Below are 14,315 nucleotides of genomic sequence, written 5' to 3'. Positions count from 1 at the left end.
TTGCTTAGGAGTCCTATAGGGTCTGTGGCGAAGGCTGAGGGGATGGAATATTCCAGCCTAGTAAAGAGATTCCCCAGAGCCCCCACCCTATTAATTAAGTGTGGAGTGTCTATAGCATCCTCCTCATCTGGGGAATTTTCATCACTATTTAGGGCATTAAGTCTATTGATGACAGGGGGTCTAAGACCACTAGGACCCGGCTGAGAGATGTCACCCCTATCACCATCATCACCATCATCATCATCACTCATCGCTTCCTCTCCCCCCTCCCCTCCACCTAAGGGGTTATTGTCACGCTGTGCTTTGTCATGTTCCTCCCCTACCTGCCTCTGAATCGCTCCTGGAATGGAATAATAATAATAATAATAATAATAATAATAATAATAATAATAATAATAATAATAATAATAATAAAAAGGCAACACCCTCTCACTAATCCCCATGACATAAGTTCTCAAAAAAGATTCTTAAGAGAAATAAAGGTGGAGGGTTTATTCACTCACCACGGGGGCATGTTTGTAGATGTTCAGAGGTCAAGTCCTCACACACAGAGGTCCCACAATTATCACAAGGGGAAGTGTGGTGAGGTCTCAAGGATGTATTTCCACACAAAAAGCACAAGAAGCCATCCTCTCTGGAAGGGAGGGTGGGCTGGCGACGTTTACCTAATGAAGGAAATAGTGTATAATTTATATACACTCTCTCTCCCACACTCGCGGAGAAGGGGAAAACCCTTCTTAATATTTTTTTTATTTGAAATAAATGAATAAATAAATATATAAAATACGGTCATACCTCCAGCACAGGTTCTCCTGTGTTCACCACTAGACTGTACACATACAGTTTCTCCACAGAAGAAACATGTGTAACACCTATGAACGAAGAGATGTGATGACCCCCATCCACAAATTCTACAAATATCACCAACTCGAGACATAACGATCACGCTTACCTAAAATAAATAAATAAATAAATAAATATATATATATATATATATATATATATATATATATATATATATATATATATATATATATATATATATATATATATATATCCCCCCAGCACTCAAATCACTCCACTTCTCATTCCTGCCCCTACTTATCTATATAAATATATATATATATATATATATATATATATATATATATATATATATATATAATATATTTATATTTATATATATATATATATATATATATATATATATATATATATATATATATATAACCCTTATATGAAATAGATACTAATTTACTTACATCTCGGACTAGACGGGGAGGAGAGTGGATGGTTTGGTCACAATTCAATAATACATGATGTGGGGGAGGTGTAGCGTCCTTTTATTGACTCGGAAACGTGGGGGGCAACGTTGCCACATACAACACCTCTCAGTCCTTTTGTAAGAGAAGGGTTAGGCCTGCTGTAGAAAACTTTTTTTTTTTTTCTCTCTCTCGTCTGGAGGTCATCACTAGGGGACTTCTACTTCAAAAAAACATCAGGAGGACTGGCTATGTCCTGAGGGAGACACATCCCTTGATGGGTGAATACACTCACACACACACACACTCACACACACACTCACTCTCACACACGCACTCTCACACACTCTCACACACACACACACACACACACTCACACACACACACACACACACACACACACACACACACACACACACACACACACACACACACACACACACACACACACACACACACTATATATATATATATATATATATATATATATATATATATATATATATATATATATATATATATATATATATATATATATATATAATATGAATATATAAGCGACCACTCCATAGGTAATTGAACCATTTATGGGGAAAATATGGAGGAGTGTGCGTCTGTCACAGACGAGCAACTTAATATTTTCCACCACCCAGCAAGAATATGTGTAGCTGGATTCAGTAATTCTGGGAAAACGACCCTAGTGGGGAATTTATGTGTTAAATACCACGGAAAATTCTCAAAAATTTTAGTGTCATCTGCAAATAATACAGAACAACCTCTTTCAAACATTCCATCTCTGCGAAACAAGGTTACTGTCTCCCAGGATCTGATTAACCCACTAGAGTATAAAGATCCTTTTTCAAATGAGTCAGTTTTGTATATAATTGATGACTTATACCTGGAAGCCATACAGAGTCCAATTATAGCCAATATCTTCACAAGAGGGAGACACGGTAATATTTCCGTAATTCTAATTAGTCAAAATTTGTTTCCCCAGGGGAAATACGCCAGGACAATAACTCTGAATTGTAGTCATTATATATTAATGAAGCAGAGAGACATAAGCCAACTTGAAATTTTAAGTGGACAGTTATATGGGCGAAAAACAACTAGTAGTTTCGTTGAAATATACCGTCGGGCAATATCCCAGAACAAGTATGGTTACTTATTGGTCGATCTGACGGTTCCTGAGGCATTACAACTACGAACGAGCATCACCAACGAAGACCACTGTGAAATTGTGTATCAAATGTAATCAACAACGACAACAAAAAAATGTCTCTAACGACACAGAAACGAACAATTCTCACCAGTATCTATAATGACATTTCTAGCCCAGGTGGTTTCACAGGGTCAATTCAAAAATTGTATAAGGCTGCCAGACTTAAAGACCCCAACATTAGTGTTGCAGATGTGAAGGAATTTCTCCATGGGGAGCGATCTTACACATTACATAGAGGAAATTTAGTTAGGTTCCCCCGACGGAAAATATTGGCCCCTAAACCTCGTACCATAATTGCCTGTGACCTAGGGGACTTTTGTAGTTTACAAAAATACAATAATGGTGTTAAATATATTTTAATTTGTGTCGATGTTTATTCCCGCCTAATGCAGACTCAAACTTTAAAAACAAAAAATTCGAGTGAAGTGTTAGTCGCTCTGAAGAAGATATTAGAGGAAACGCCTCAGTTTCTCGGTGTAAGGCGGATATTCACTGACCGAGGTAGAGAATTTTACAACAAGTCAGTTCAAAATTATTTTAATAAGAAAAATATTAAATTATATAGTGTATTTTCGGAAATGAAATCTAGCATAGTGGAGCGAGCCATCAGAACTTTAAAACATAAACTGTATCATTATATGACTCAAGCTAATTCATTAAAATACACCCACATCCTCCCTAAAGTTGTGGACGTGTACAACCACACTTTCCACAGGATGCTAAAAAATACTCCTCATGCCATTCATAAGTTGCAAAATATTGAAGATATACGAAGACAGTTTAAGGTCATGTATTTAAACAATGACTCCTCCATAACTGCCATCAGTCCACGGCTGCACCTTGGACAGCATGTGCGATTGGCAAAGCGCAGGAATATATTTCACAAAGGCTTTTGGCACCAAAATACAGAAGAAATATTTGTAGTGTCACATATTGACAGAACACATCCAATCCCGACATATAAAATCAAAGATTTAAACAACGAGACGATCAGTGGCATGTTTTATGAGCAGGAATTGATTGCAACATCCCTTCCAGACTATTTTCCTGTAACGGTATTACAGTCTAGGAAAACATCGAAAGGACACAGAGAATATTTCGTCAAGTGGAGAGGGTACCCAGATTCTGCCAATAGCTGGATTAAAGCTCAAGACATCGTCAAATTTAACAAAAAATGACAGTTCAAGAGGACTCTCTCGTAGAGAAACATCATCAGTTGTTATTTTTATTAAACAATTTATCACCCAAGAAGCGGAATAAACTAATCAAGGCTTTAAAACGGCAGGAAATTGAATCAATTTGTGAAATTTTTGCCAATTTTCTGAAACGAAACATCCCAGTTCAACCTCAGATAATTAATGGCTTACAGAGATATCAGAACGACATACGATCTGTAGCACGTAAGAAAACTCCTTTATACAAAAAGAAGCTCATACTGACCTCCAGACGTGGTGGGGCGATATTAGCAGCTCTGCTACCTTTGGCTGTATCGTTAATTTCCTCCCTAATAAGGTAATTGCGTAAATAAGTAACGAGAGAATAAAATGGTGAAAGAATATTGCCTGGTACCACGATTCATAGCTGAAAAATATTTATTTAATAAAAACAAGAACTCACCATCACCTCCTAATGTGGTGGGTCTGCCCTCCCCCGGAGGTGATGGTAGTGAAAGTATGTCCTTCTCTTTAAAAAACGAATCCATCCCAAGTAATAATATTGGGGGAGCCCGTAACCTACCCACCTGCGACTCTGGTAGGGGTGATGGGGGGGTGGGGGAAGAGGACACTCCTTCCTCCCACCTGACAACAACGGGCTGTGGGCGGTGTTGCCGTAGTAGCACCTCCAGACGGGCGGGGCTGGTCACACACCCTTTAAATGACATTGGGGCCCCCGGCGACCGTCGCCCGCCGCCACCCTTAAAAAGAAAAAAAAAAACGCGGGCTGCCCGGCGCGACCATCGCCTTTTAAAAAAAAAAATAAATAAAAAAAGGGGACATTCCATCCTCCCGCCCGAAGTGCAAGTAATTGTTGCTGGCCACACTCCACATAAAGCCACCATCACACCCCAAAATCCAAGTCTGGACAACTTAATAAATGTGAATTTTAAAATTGAGGAAATTCCTCATGTCAAAGCATTATTGAACATGTTTGGACAAAACAGCCAACAGGTGATGTGGGATAGTCGCGGAAATTTATTAAAGCCTGTACAAAATTTAAATATTTTAGATATAATTAAAACTCTAGCCTTCACAAAGGGGCAATTTAGGGCAAGTGACAAGGAAGATGTAAGGGTTTTACTGAGGGTGGCTGGCATAGACCCAACCCTCATACGTAATTATCGCGCTAGATCTCAGTTAAAAGGGGGGAGGGGTATCCATAGGAGACCCCATTGGGAGCCGTATTGAAGACCTATATGAAGACCATCTTAAAGACCACCATATTCAGTTGCATATCCACCATGGAGCAAGCTTCTAGACCCACTCCTCCCCCAGCTACACCCCCAGAAGACAAATCTCCCTTATTAAAGAAGTTGGTTGCTACTCAGCGGTACTACAAGTATGTCGAACACAAATGTAGATTGATATATGCATTGTGGGATTGTTATGACCGTCTTGTGTTGAGTGCCCCTCCAGAACGGTTTTTTAAGTCATTTGGAGAGACGGTGAAACGTTATGAAGAATATTCATCCCAGGAAATCCAGACGGAGATATGGCAAATGGAAAAATTAACCTTCCAACATCGAGACCAGATTACAGCCTTCGAGACTGGACGGAGTGTGTATGGACTTTTAAGGTAGGGAAGGCAGCCTCTACACCACACCCCATACATCCCTCCCCCTCCAGGTGGGGGACACAGGTGTATTTAAAGGCCTCCACCGTCACCCTCGGTCACCATAGTTGACGGCGACTCTTCCCCAGTTCCTCTCAACCGCCCCTCCGCCATGGCTTTATCGTCCATTAAGTCAATAGACAGCGACATCACCGACACCCACGCCTTTGGGGTCGGTGATGTCATAGTGTATGACTTACCCGCTGCTGTTGTGCGTCCCTATGGACTGGCAAGTGTAATTTGGAAATGTTACAACTATGCCCGTGTGGAACGTGAAGGACTGACTCGTGTCAACAGGGCCACAATACGTTACCGGTCTACCCCGGGTGACATCGAAGTGAAGATAGCTCCCCTACCCTCCGACGGTCAAGACATTGTCGAAGAGCCAGTCTTGTTCTTCCGCCCCACCATCGTGGCGCTAATTTCCGCTTTCGGTGCAGGAGCACCCTTCGAGTCCAACCCTATAGCTCAGGAGCAAGTGCAGTCTTCCTCCGACATCCACTACATCACCAACGTCACCCTGGATACTGCCAAGAATAGGCTATATTGGCTGAAAACAGCCCTAACAAAGGTTGGCAATCTCATGGTAAGAACTCCAACCATGTTTCGGCTGGTGGTGCCCCATGGGCTGGGGGCCTCCCGTGATGGCATGGACAACTGGCACAAGGACGTCGGGCCCATGCTCATTTCGCTCAACGCTGAGCTGGGCAAGCATAACAAGGAGCTGGTAATCCTCAAACGTCCCTCTACCGTCACCCCATCGATGGTACCCCTCCCGAATGATGATCCCAGGGGAGAGGGTGATAGTAAAACTATCACCCTAGATGCGGTGGTGGGGGAGGGTGCCACCACTCCAGGAAGCTCTTCTCGTTCTACACCACCAGCACCACCAGCCACCCCCAGGAAGAAGAGACACCTACAAGAGTACTCATCCACCTCCAGCGCTGCTCCACCCCCACCCACAACATCTGGCACGGCCAAACGACGGATCGAAACCACTATTGACTTCGACCCCCTCTCAAATCATCGTATTGACACCATCCTCGATGGAGAGTCACAGGAAATATTCCTGTTATCCTCATCACCGAAAAAACAACGAAAGCTGTAACCATCAACGCTCAAAGAAGACGTGCCAGCACCACCACAGTCAGTAACAGCAGCAGCAGCAGCAGCAGCAGCAGCAGCAGCAGCAGCAGCAACAGCAGTACCTCCATCTACAACAGCTTCGGTGGTGGTAGCAGTAGCAGGTCCACCGACGATGGTGACAGTGTTGTCAGCGGTAGTGGTAGCGGCAACGGTACCACCAACTACAGCAGTTCCGGCGGTGACAGCGGCAGCAACAGTACCATCATCGCCGGCAGCGGTAACGGTAGCGGCAGCAGTACCACCAACTACAACGGTTCCAGCGGTGGTAGCAGCAGCAGCAGTACCGTCAGCGGTGTAAGTGGTACCAACAGCTCCCCCAGCAGCAGCGGACGACAGCAGTACCAACAGCTGCTGCTCTTTATATGTAATTTGTTATGGGGGAACAAAATGTAGTTGCCCCTGTTGTAGTTCTTTTAAAAGTAATATTTCCTTAGTAGATTAATAAAATAAAATATAAGTAATGATGTTTTATTCCCACCCCAGTCAGTACATAACTTAACAATGGACGAGGAACACTACATATACCTCACTAGCCTCGACCAAGAAGATATATACAACAACACAAGTTCAGCATTTACAAACACCATCCCCACTCTACATTTAAACCCTTCCATTAAACATGAAGTGGCCTTAGTCAACATACTCCTACCCAGACGAATTAACGCTATCATCAAGGATGAGGGGGAGTCTGGTATAGACGTCTATGCTACTTTTAAGCGAGGAACTCTTTCTAAAAGCCCAGAACATCTCATCTACACCTTCACCCCCAAAACCAACATATTATCCAGAAACATCACATTCATCACGAGTGAGCTTAGCCGACAAATAATCACCGACATGAAGCTTAGCTTCCGAGGTGATTTCAAAATATACTTCTCAGAAAGAGAACCAATCCTCACCTATGATCAATCCTTAGAGCGAGTATTACTATCCTCTACACTTAACAATGAAGGCACTGGTTCCTTATATTCTATTAGTCTTCAATTTAAACACAGAATAGCTAATGTACTTGGTTTTGACAGCAGTCGCAAATACACCATTTATCAGGCAAAATCAGATGACATTACAGCAGCCTCAAAGATCGTGGCCTCATTCCCCCCAGACAATGACGGAGGTTGTGACTATTTACTCATTTATAGTGACGTCATCGAGCCGGATCGTTACGGGGGACAAATTGTAAATATCTTAGATGCAATCAATTATCATGACTCTTATTCTAGAGGGGCTCACCCCCTAGTGTACAAGACATTAAATACTAACACGTTGGAGAAGGTGAGCATTAAGATAACAGATCAGTTTGGGCGAAAGGTTAGTTTTGAAGATGGGAGGTCGGTTACGGTAGTCTTACACCTCCGCCCTAAGGTATAACAATATAATCTATATAAATATAAATATATATATATATATATATATATATATATATATATATATATATATATATATATATATATATATATAGAAGTGTTTACCCACATCATCGGTTATTATAAGAAGAGGAGTCGGGATGCGAGTACCTTTCCACACACCCTCCCAGAAGGAGTATGGGGAGATCTTCTCCCCCCTCTCTGGGAGATACGGGGTGAGGGGGGGAGCGATGAATGACATACGCACATTCCAAGCGCCTTATCTCAGATCTGGTGGTGGTTTTTTTGGGACCTTAGCCGGCTTGGCTCGACGAGCCATACCATTTTTCATGAAAACTGTAACGCCGACTGCTATCGATTTTGGGAAAAATGTTCTTGGTGATTTAACCAGTGGTAGACGGGATGTAAAGAGCGCTCTGAGAACTCACGGTATTGATGCTCTTAAGACTGTGGGGAAGAAATTGGTAGCAGGCGGGAAAATTAAAAGACTCTCTAGGAGAAGAAAAAATAAAAATAATAAATGTAAACGAGCCCTTGGGTATAAAAATGATGTATTTTCACTACAGTAAGCAGTCATACTTCACCTTTCGGGGGAGATCATGGCGGAGGCTAGTGGAGCTGGGTTGAAAATCCCTGTAGAATATTATACTTCCAGTATTATTGACCAATTTCCTAGAAGTAACAGAATACGTAATGTGGAGAGTTCAATTGCCTCCACACAGCAAATAGACATTCTACCTGTTAACCTACCTATTAATCAACGTTTGCGGGATAATTACTTAGAATTCCGCATCCCCGGAACCCAGGGCGCCTTCTTAGATTTAGCTAATATTGTTATAGATTTTAAGGTATCTTTAACGAAAGATGACGATACCACAAAATTGGAAGAGGATGACCATGTGGAATTTGTTAATGGGTTGTCAAATACCATGTTTAAAGGTGTTCAGGTGTTTTTAGGAGAGCAGGTAGTTGAAACAAATTCTAATTTTAATTATTGGTCGTTTATTAAATTAATTACCTCCATGCCTCCATCAAAAATGTCTTCCTTGGGGAGGATTGGAGCCTTTCGTAGGGACTGGAGTGATGATGGTGTAATCCCTAACGAATTTACTAATACATTTTTTACTGGGGCAACCGCCAAGGATAAAAAATTTATGACCGATTTAAAAGGTAAAGGATTGTCAATGTGTTTTCCCCTACTATTGGACGTAACAACCCTAGACCAATACATATTAGATAATATAGATGTGCGCCTAAGATTGGAGCTCTCCCCACATGCTTGGGTGCTAAATACAAGTGTGGACGATGGCTCTAAGTATCGGCTGCATATGGATTATGCTAAGTTGTGGGTAACACGAGTGTTCCCCTACCCAAGTGCTTACCTAGCCTTAAACAGCTCACTGTTAGCATCCCCCGACCCCATAAGCTATACTTTCAATAAAACCATTTCTAAAACATATGTCCTAGCAGGGAATCAAACTAGTCTCTTAATTGATCAGCCTTGGGCGCAAGTAATTCCTCACAGGATATTCATGGTAATTGTGCCAATGAATTATTTCGCTGGCCTTCACCAAGGTAATGGATTATATTTTGAAAATGCAAAACTGAAAAATATCGCCATGTATTTGAACAATAATGCAATTTACCGAATTGGTGGTGATTTCGACAATCATTATTCCCGCCTTTATTACGAAACTTTGAAGACATTAGGCTTAGAGCGTGATTCACTTCTAGCCTATGACACTTTTAATAAGGGAAGATCGATATTCGCCTTTGACTTAACCACCATTCAAACAAAGGATTCCCTCCCTGTGGAGAAATCTGGCAACTTGCGTATGGAGCTTGAGTTTGGTGGTGGTGTTACATATAACAGACTGGTTTTACTGTTTGGGGAAACGACCGGGGTACTATCCATCGACGGACAGAGAACTGTTCTATGTGACGTGCGAGCTTAAAAACATAATGAATTGTAATGATATAAATATTAATTTAAAAAATAATCTAGGGGATCGAGCACTCTACCTAGGTTGTTATAATGCTGATGAAATAGAACATTTAAATATCTCATCAAGAAAACCTATTGTTCTCATAACTAATATTTTACCATCACATAGCAGATTAACTATGGGACATTGGGTAGCTATTTATGTTGATAAAGTTAAACATCGAATGTTTTTTTTCGATAGTTATGCAATGTCGGCGGTTACTTATGGACATTATTTTCAAGGATTTATTAAAACTAACACAATAACAAAGGTGTTTGGAATGTGCTACAGACTCCAGAGTGATTTTACCCTTGCTTGTGGACTGTATTGCGTAATGTTCGTCCATAGGGTGAGTCACCTGGGGTTGCCTTCAACAGTACATTACTTACATAATGTATTTTCAAGCGTTAGTTTAAAATTAAATGATAAACGTGCCCTCGCTTATGCGAGACGATATTTTCCTATGAAACATCACTGTGTTAGGACATTTTGTAGAGGAGTAAGGGTTGGTTCTTATAGGTGGTGTAGAGAATATTTTTGTTAGCTAGGCAACCCACCTAACAGGGGGATTACCCCACATATAAAACACCTCTCACCCCACAACCTCCCTAGAAGACCCCCATCCCCCTTATCCTACAAATGGAAGGCGTCTCCCCAGAAACACACGCAGGGAAGATTGAAGTCCTTGAAGGGCCTGGTTAGTATTACCCTCACTTTCTGGTAAAGATTTATTTTTTTTCCCACAATAGAAAGTTTGCTCAACCTCTATTTTACCTCTTCTTTTTTTTTCAGTGCAATTCTTAGGACCTGTCCACATTTGTAGAGTAGTAATTCTACGAGGAAGGTCTGCCCCAAACAAGATGCTGTTACGTACCCTAATTGATGATGCCTGCTGTAGAGGACACAAGGTCGCTCCTGCAGGGGGAGAGGTATGTACTAACTGTTCTTAGAGGAAATAGAATATTTTTCAAATAAAAGATATAGTCCTATAAATTATTTTCCCCATCTCTTTCCAGAACACTTCAGATGAGAGTCAGAAGGAAAGTGGTCCAAAAGGCAACCAGCCAACTCACCCCACTCCCCCAAGAGAGGGGGGAGGGGGTCAAGACCTCCCCCCACTCACCATGGATGGGGAGACGTCAGAATTCTACTCAGATGAGGAAGGGGAGGTGGAGGGGGGAGAGGGATAGGGGTCATAATTAACTTCTTATACATCATTTGTGATTTTTACCTAATAAAACATTAATAAATTCTTTGATTTTTTTTAACCCCTGGAGGAGATTTATAATTTAATACTCCCATATAAGACCCACTCGACCTCCGCTGGGTGAGGAACTCTGTTACGGTAAAGTCAAGGCCATTAGGTGCGAGGAAGGGTACGGGCGACCACCCTCACCGAGAGGAACCTGTTTTACACCTGCCCCATAGAGGAATGTGGGGGCGTAACTGGCACTCACCCACGAGTGTTTATTATACAAATAAATTCATTTTTACTTAAATATATTGTCATACTTTACTGTATAAATGAACATGATCATAGTGGCACATAATAGATACCTATCTTCACTGTTTTTTCGACTGCTACCACTCACACCTTGGGTGACCTAATATGGAGTGGCACTATGTGGCTCCCCGCTTCTGATTTTCTTATCTGATCTACATACATAGGTGGCTCTATCTGTCACCAAATAATCTACTAAGGTCATACTAATTTGTTCACGTTTGCATTACATGATAGCCAAGTATTTTCAGGGACATTTATGTTCATTAATATTTCAGTAAATTGTTTAATTATTTATTTGATGATTTTCATTTGTTTCCACCTGCGACTTACACACTGCAAGGCCAATAGCAGCATTTTTTTTATTTGTGTGAGGGAGAGCAATACCATCTTGGTTCAGTATAGCTGCGATACCACAACCCATCACATAAATTGGGGGCCTGTCCTAGGAGCTGTCACAGGAGCTGTCACAGGAGCTGGTCTGAGGAGCTGTTCCTAGTAACCTTTGCTTAATGTTGTGTTTAGTTGTTATACTTGACTTTTATACTTTGCATTTTTTTTAGAATTCATTTTGAGATTTACATACTGGTAACTGAACACATGTACTTTACAGGTGTAGCAATTTGTGATCTGTTTATTAGATTGACTTTGATTACATGATGGTTCACGCGCAAATTCATGCTCGTAATGGTTAGTCTTCTAAGCTATTGGTATATCTTTTTGTTCACATTGATTTTGTCCCAACAGAGAGGACTCACTGAGGCAGATCACCCCCCCCCCCCTCCTCGGGTACTTATCTGGTACTCTGATTTGTCGTCGAACTATTATGTTCTACTTTGTATTACAAACTTAGGAGGAAGTATTGGACTAGAGATCCTTTCACATCCAGAACTGTTATACATTCGGGACGTGTATAGCCGCTCTCGTCACAGTGGTGACACTCCCTGCCACCCAAAGCCTTCGTTCAAAGTTCTTGATTAACTGCTCAGGTAGGGAGTTTACTATTCTTTTACAGAGCACAAGGAACGGTAATTCTGCAGTTAATTATCTCGATTCCATTAGGACAACTCTTGCCCTTATCCTCACTAGAGTACAGGGTACAGACATCCCTACATCTTGTTTAGATTTTACTACCTCGAAACATTCATTTATATTGTTTCTTCAAGTCCTTACTAAGGTCAAAGACTTAGTTTTATTTCAGGTTATCATATATAGTACAGTAATTTATCTTGTAAATTTATTGTTGCCTTACAGGATAGTTACTTACGTACAGTGTTGCCAGTTATATAACAACCATTCTCGTGCATATTGCCACATCACTTACATGGCAGTCCAGTAATCCTCACTTATTGGTTCGCCTACAGGGTACTCCCATTTTACTTCCAATGACATTTTGCATTTATATAATATTCAATATGTTTAGGTTAGCCGCAGTTCGTGCTAATCCGGAGGAGGAGCTCCAAACATTAATTCGTGCTACAAGAGCAAAATTAATCACCCTTACTACTGAATATCACATCACTCCTCCCCATGGGGTCACCAAAGCTGAGCTTCATAACCTTATTATTGACCATCTTGCAGACAATGATCTTTTTACCACAGAGCAGCGGGACCAACATAGAGTTGCTGATAACATCACACTCACACACATGAAACTAAAAATCGAGTTAGTACAACTAGAAGCTGCTGCCGATGAACGCAAACGGGAGATGAGACGACATGAAGCTGAAATGCAACATGCGCGTGAACACGAACAATTCCGGCTCTCCGAACAAAATGCTGAATTAGAATGTGCACGTGAACAAGAACGACTCCAGATCCTGCAACAAGAAGCTGAACTGCAACGTCGAAGAGAAGTAGAACGACTGCAAATCCTAGCTCAAGAGCTTCAACTCAAGAGACAACAAGAGGAGGATGGAGTTGGCATCACATTACGCTTGGAACAAGGTAGATCAGAAACCGCACTCGAGTTCCGGCGTCAGGAATTAGAACTTGAAAGTACCCACCTCTCTCAGCGCCGTGAAGCAGAAGCCATCTTACCGGTATGTTTTAAGCCTACAGACTGTATTACAAATTTTTTTGTGTCATTCGAGGACTTGGCCACCCAGTTACAATGGCCTAGGAATCAATGGTCAATACTTCTCAGGTCACACCTTACAGAAAGACCTGTCTTAACCCTCAGTATACTTGCAAACGAGACTAACTAGGATGTACTCAAGCAAGCAGTCCTTGACGCCAATCTACTTTCCACTGAGAGTTACCGACGACGCTTCAGGGACTATATAAAAACTCAGGCTCAAACCTACGTGGAGTATGTGCAGACCAAACCAGGTATTTTTTAAAATGGTTAGAATCAGCTCAGGTGACCACATTTCAAGAACTTATTAATTTAATACTGATGGAAGAGTTTACCTGCAGAGTACCAAACCCCATACGACTATATCTTGCAGATAAGGGAGAGACGAACCTCAGTAAATGTGCACAGTTAGCTGATACTTATAGCTTAATTCATAAATCTTTTGACTCAGGTTACAGTAAACCATCTTGGTCCAGTCAAGCTTCACCTACAGTAAGTAGTAAAGACACTAACTATGCACTTTACTGTCGTTACTGCAAAACATATGGACACCTCATTGACCAGTGTCCAAATCCTAAGTGTAAAACTACTAATACAGTTTCAACTAAGTTAAAGTATCCACCCACTAAGCCTACCAAGCCTGTACTACATGTAAATGTTCCTGTTAGTGATCTTGCTTTATTTGACAGATATGTGTATCCAGGAAATGTGTCAGCCAATGTGGAAAATTTCAAGGGTAAAAGCCCAATAGGCATCTTGAGGGACACAGCTTCGCTGTAGTCTATTCTACTAAAAGCCGCTGCACCTCAAGTCACCTACACTGGAGAAACTGTCCTGATCACTGACCTCACTGCAACTACACCATACCCGCTCGCCACAGTATACCTGGAGTGTTCATTCATTCGTGGAAATGTCCAAGTTGCTATTCG

At 41.4% G+C, this 14,315-nt stretch overlaps 1 long non-coding RNA gene across 1 annotated transcript; it reads right to left on the bottom strand.

The window, feature by feature from the left end:
- Positions 1-233: 233 nt before the first annotated feature.
- LOC138355158 (uncharacterized) lies at positions 234-958 on the bottom strand. Its single transcript, XR_011223876.1, has 3 exons — positions 796-958; positions 504-665; positions 234-340 (listed from the first exon to the last, which is right to left on the bottom strand). It is a non-coding gene; the product is annotated as an uncharacterized lncRNA (long non-coding RNA).
- Between the last annotated feature and the right edge of the window lie 13,357 nt (positions 959-14,315).

Source organism: Procambarus clarkii, chromosome 6 (assembly GCF_040958095.1).
Source record: "Procambarus clarkii isolate CNS0578487 chromosome 6, FALCON_Pclarkii_2.0, whole genome shotgun sequence".
Classification (NCBI taxonomy): domain Eukaryota; kingdom Metazoa; phylum Arthropoda; class Malacostraca; order Decapoda; family Cambaridae; genus Procambarus; species Procambarus clarkii.
The sequence above is the reverse complement of the archived record's forward strand: the minus strand, read 5'-3'. Positions and strand labels throughout refer to the sequence as shown.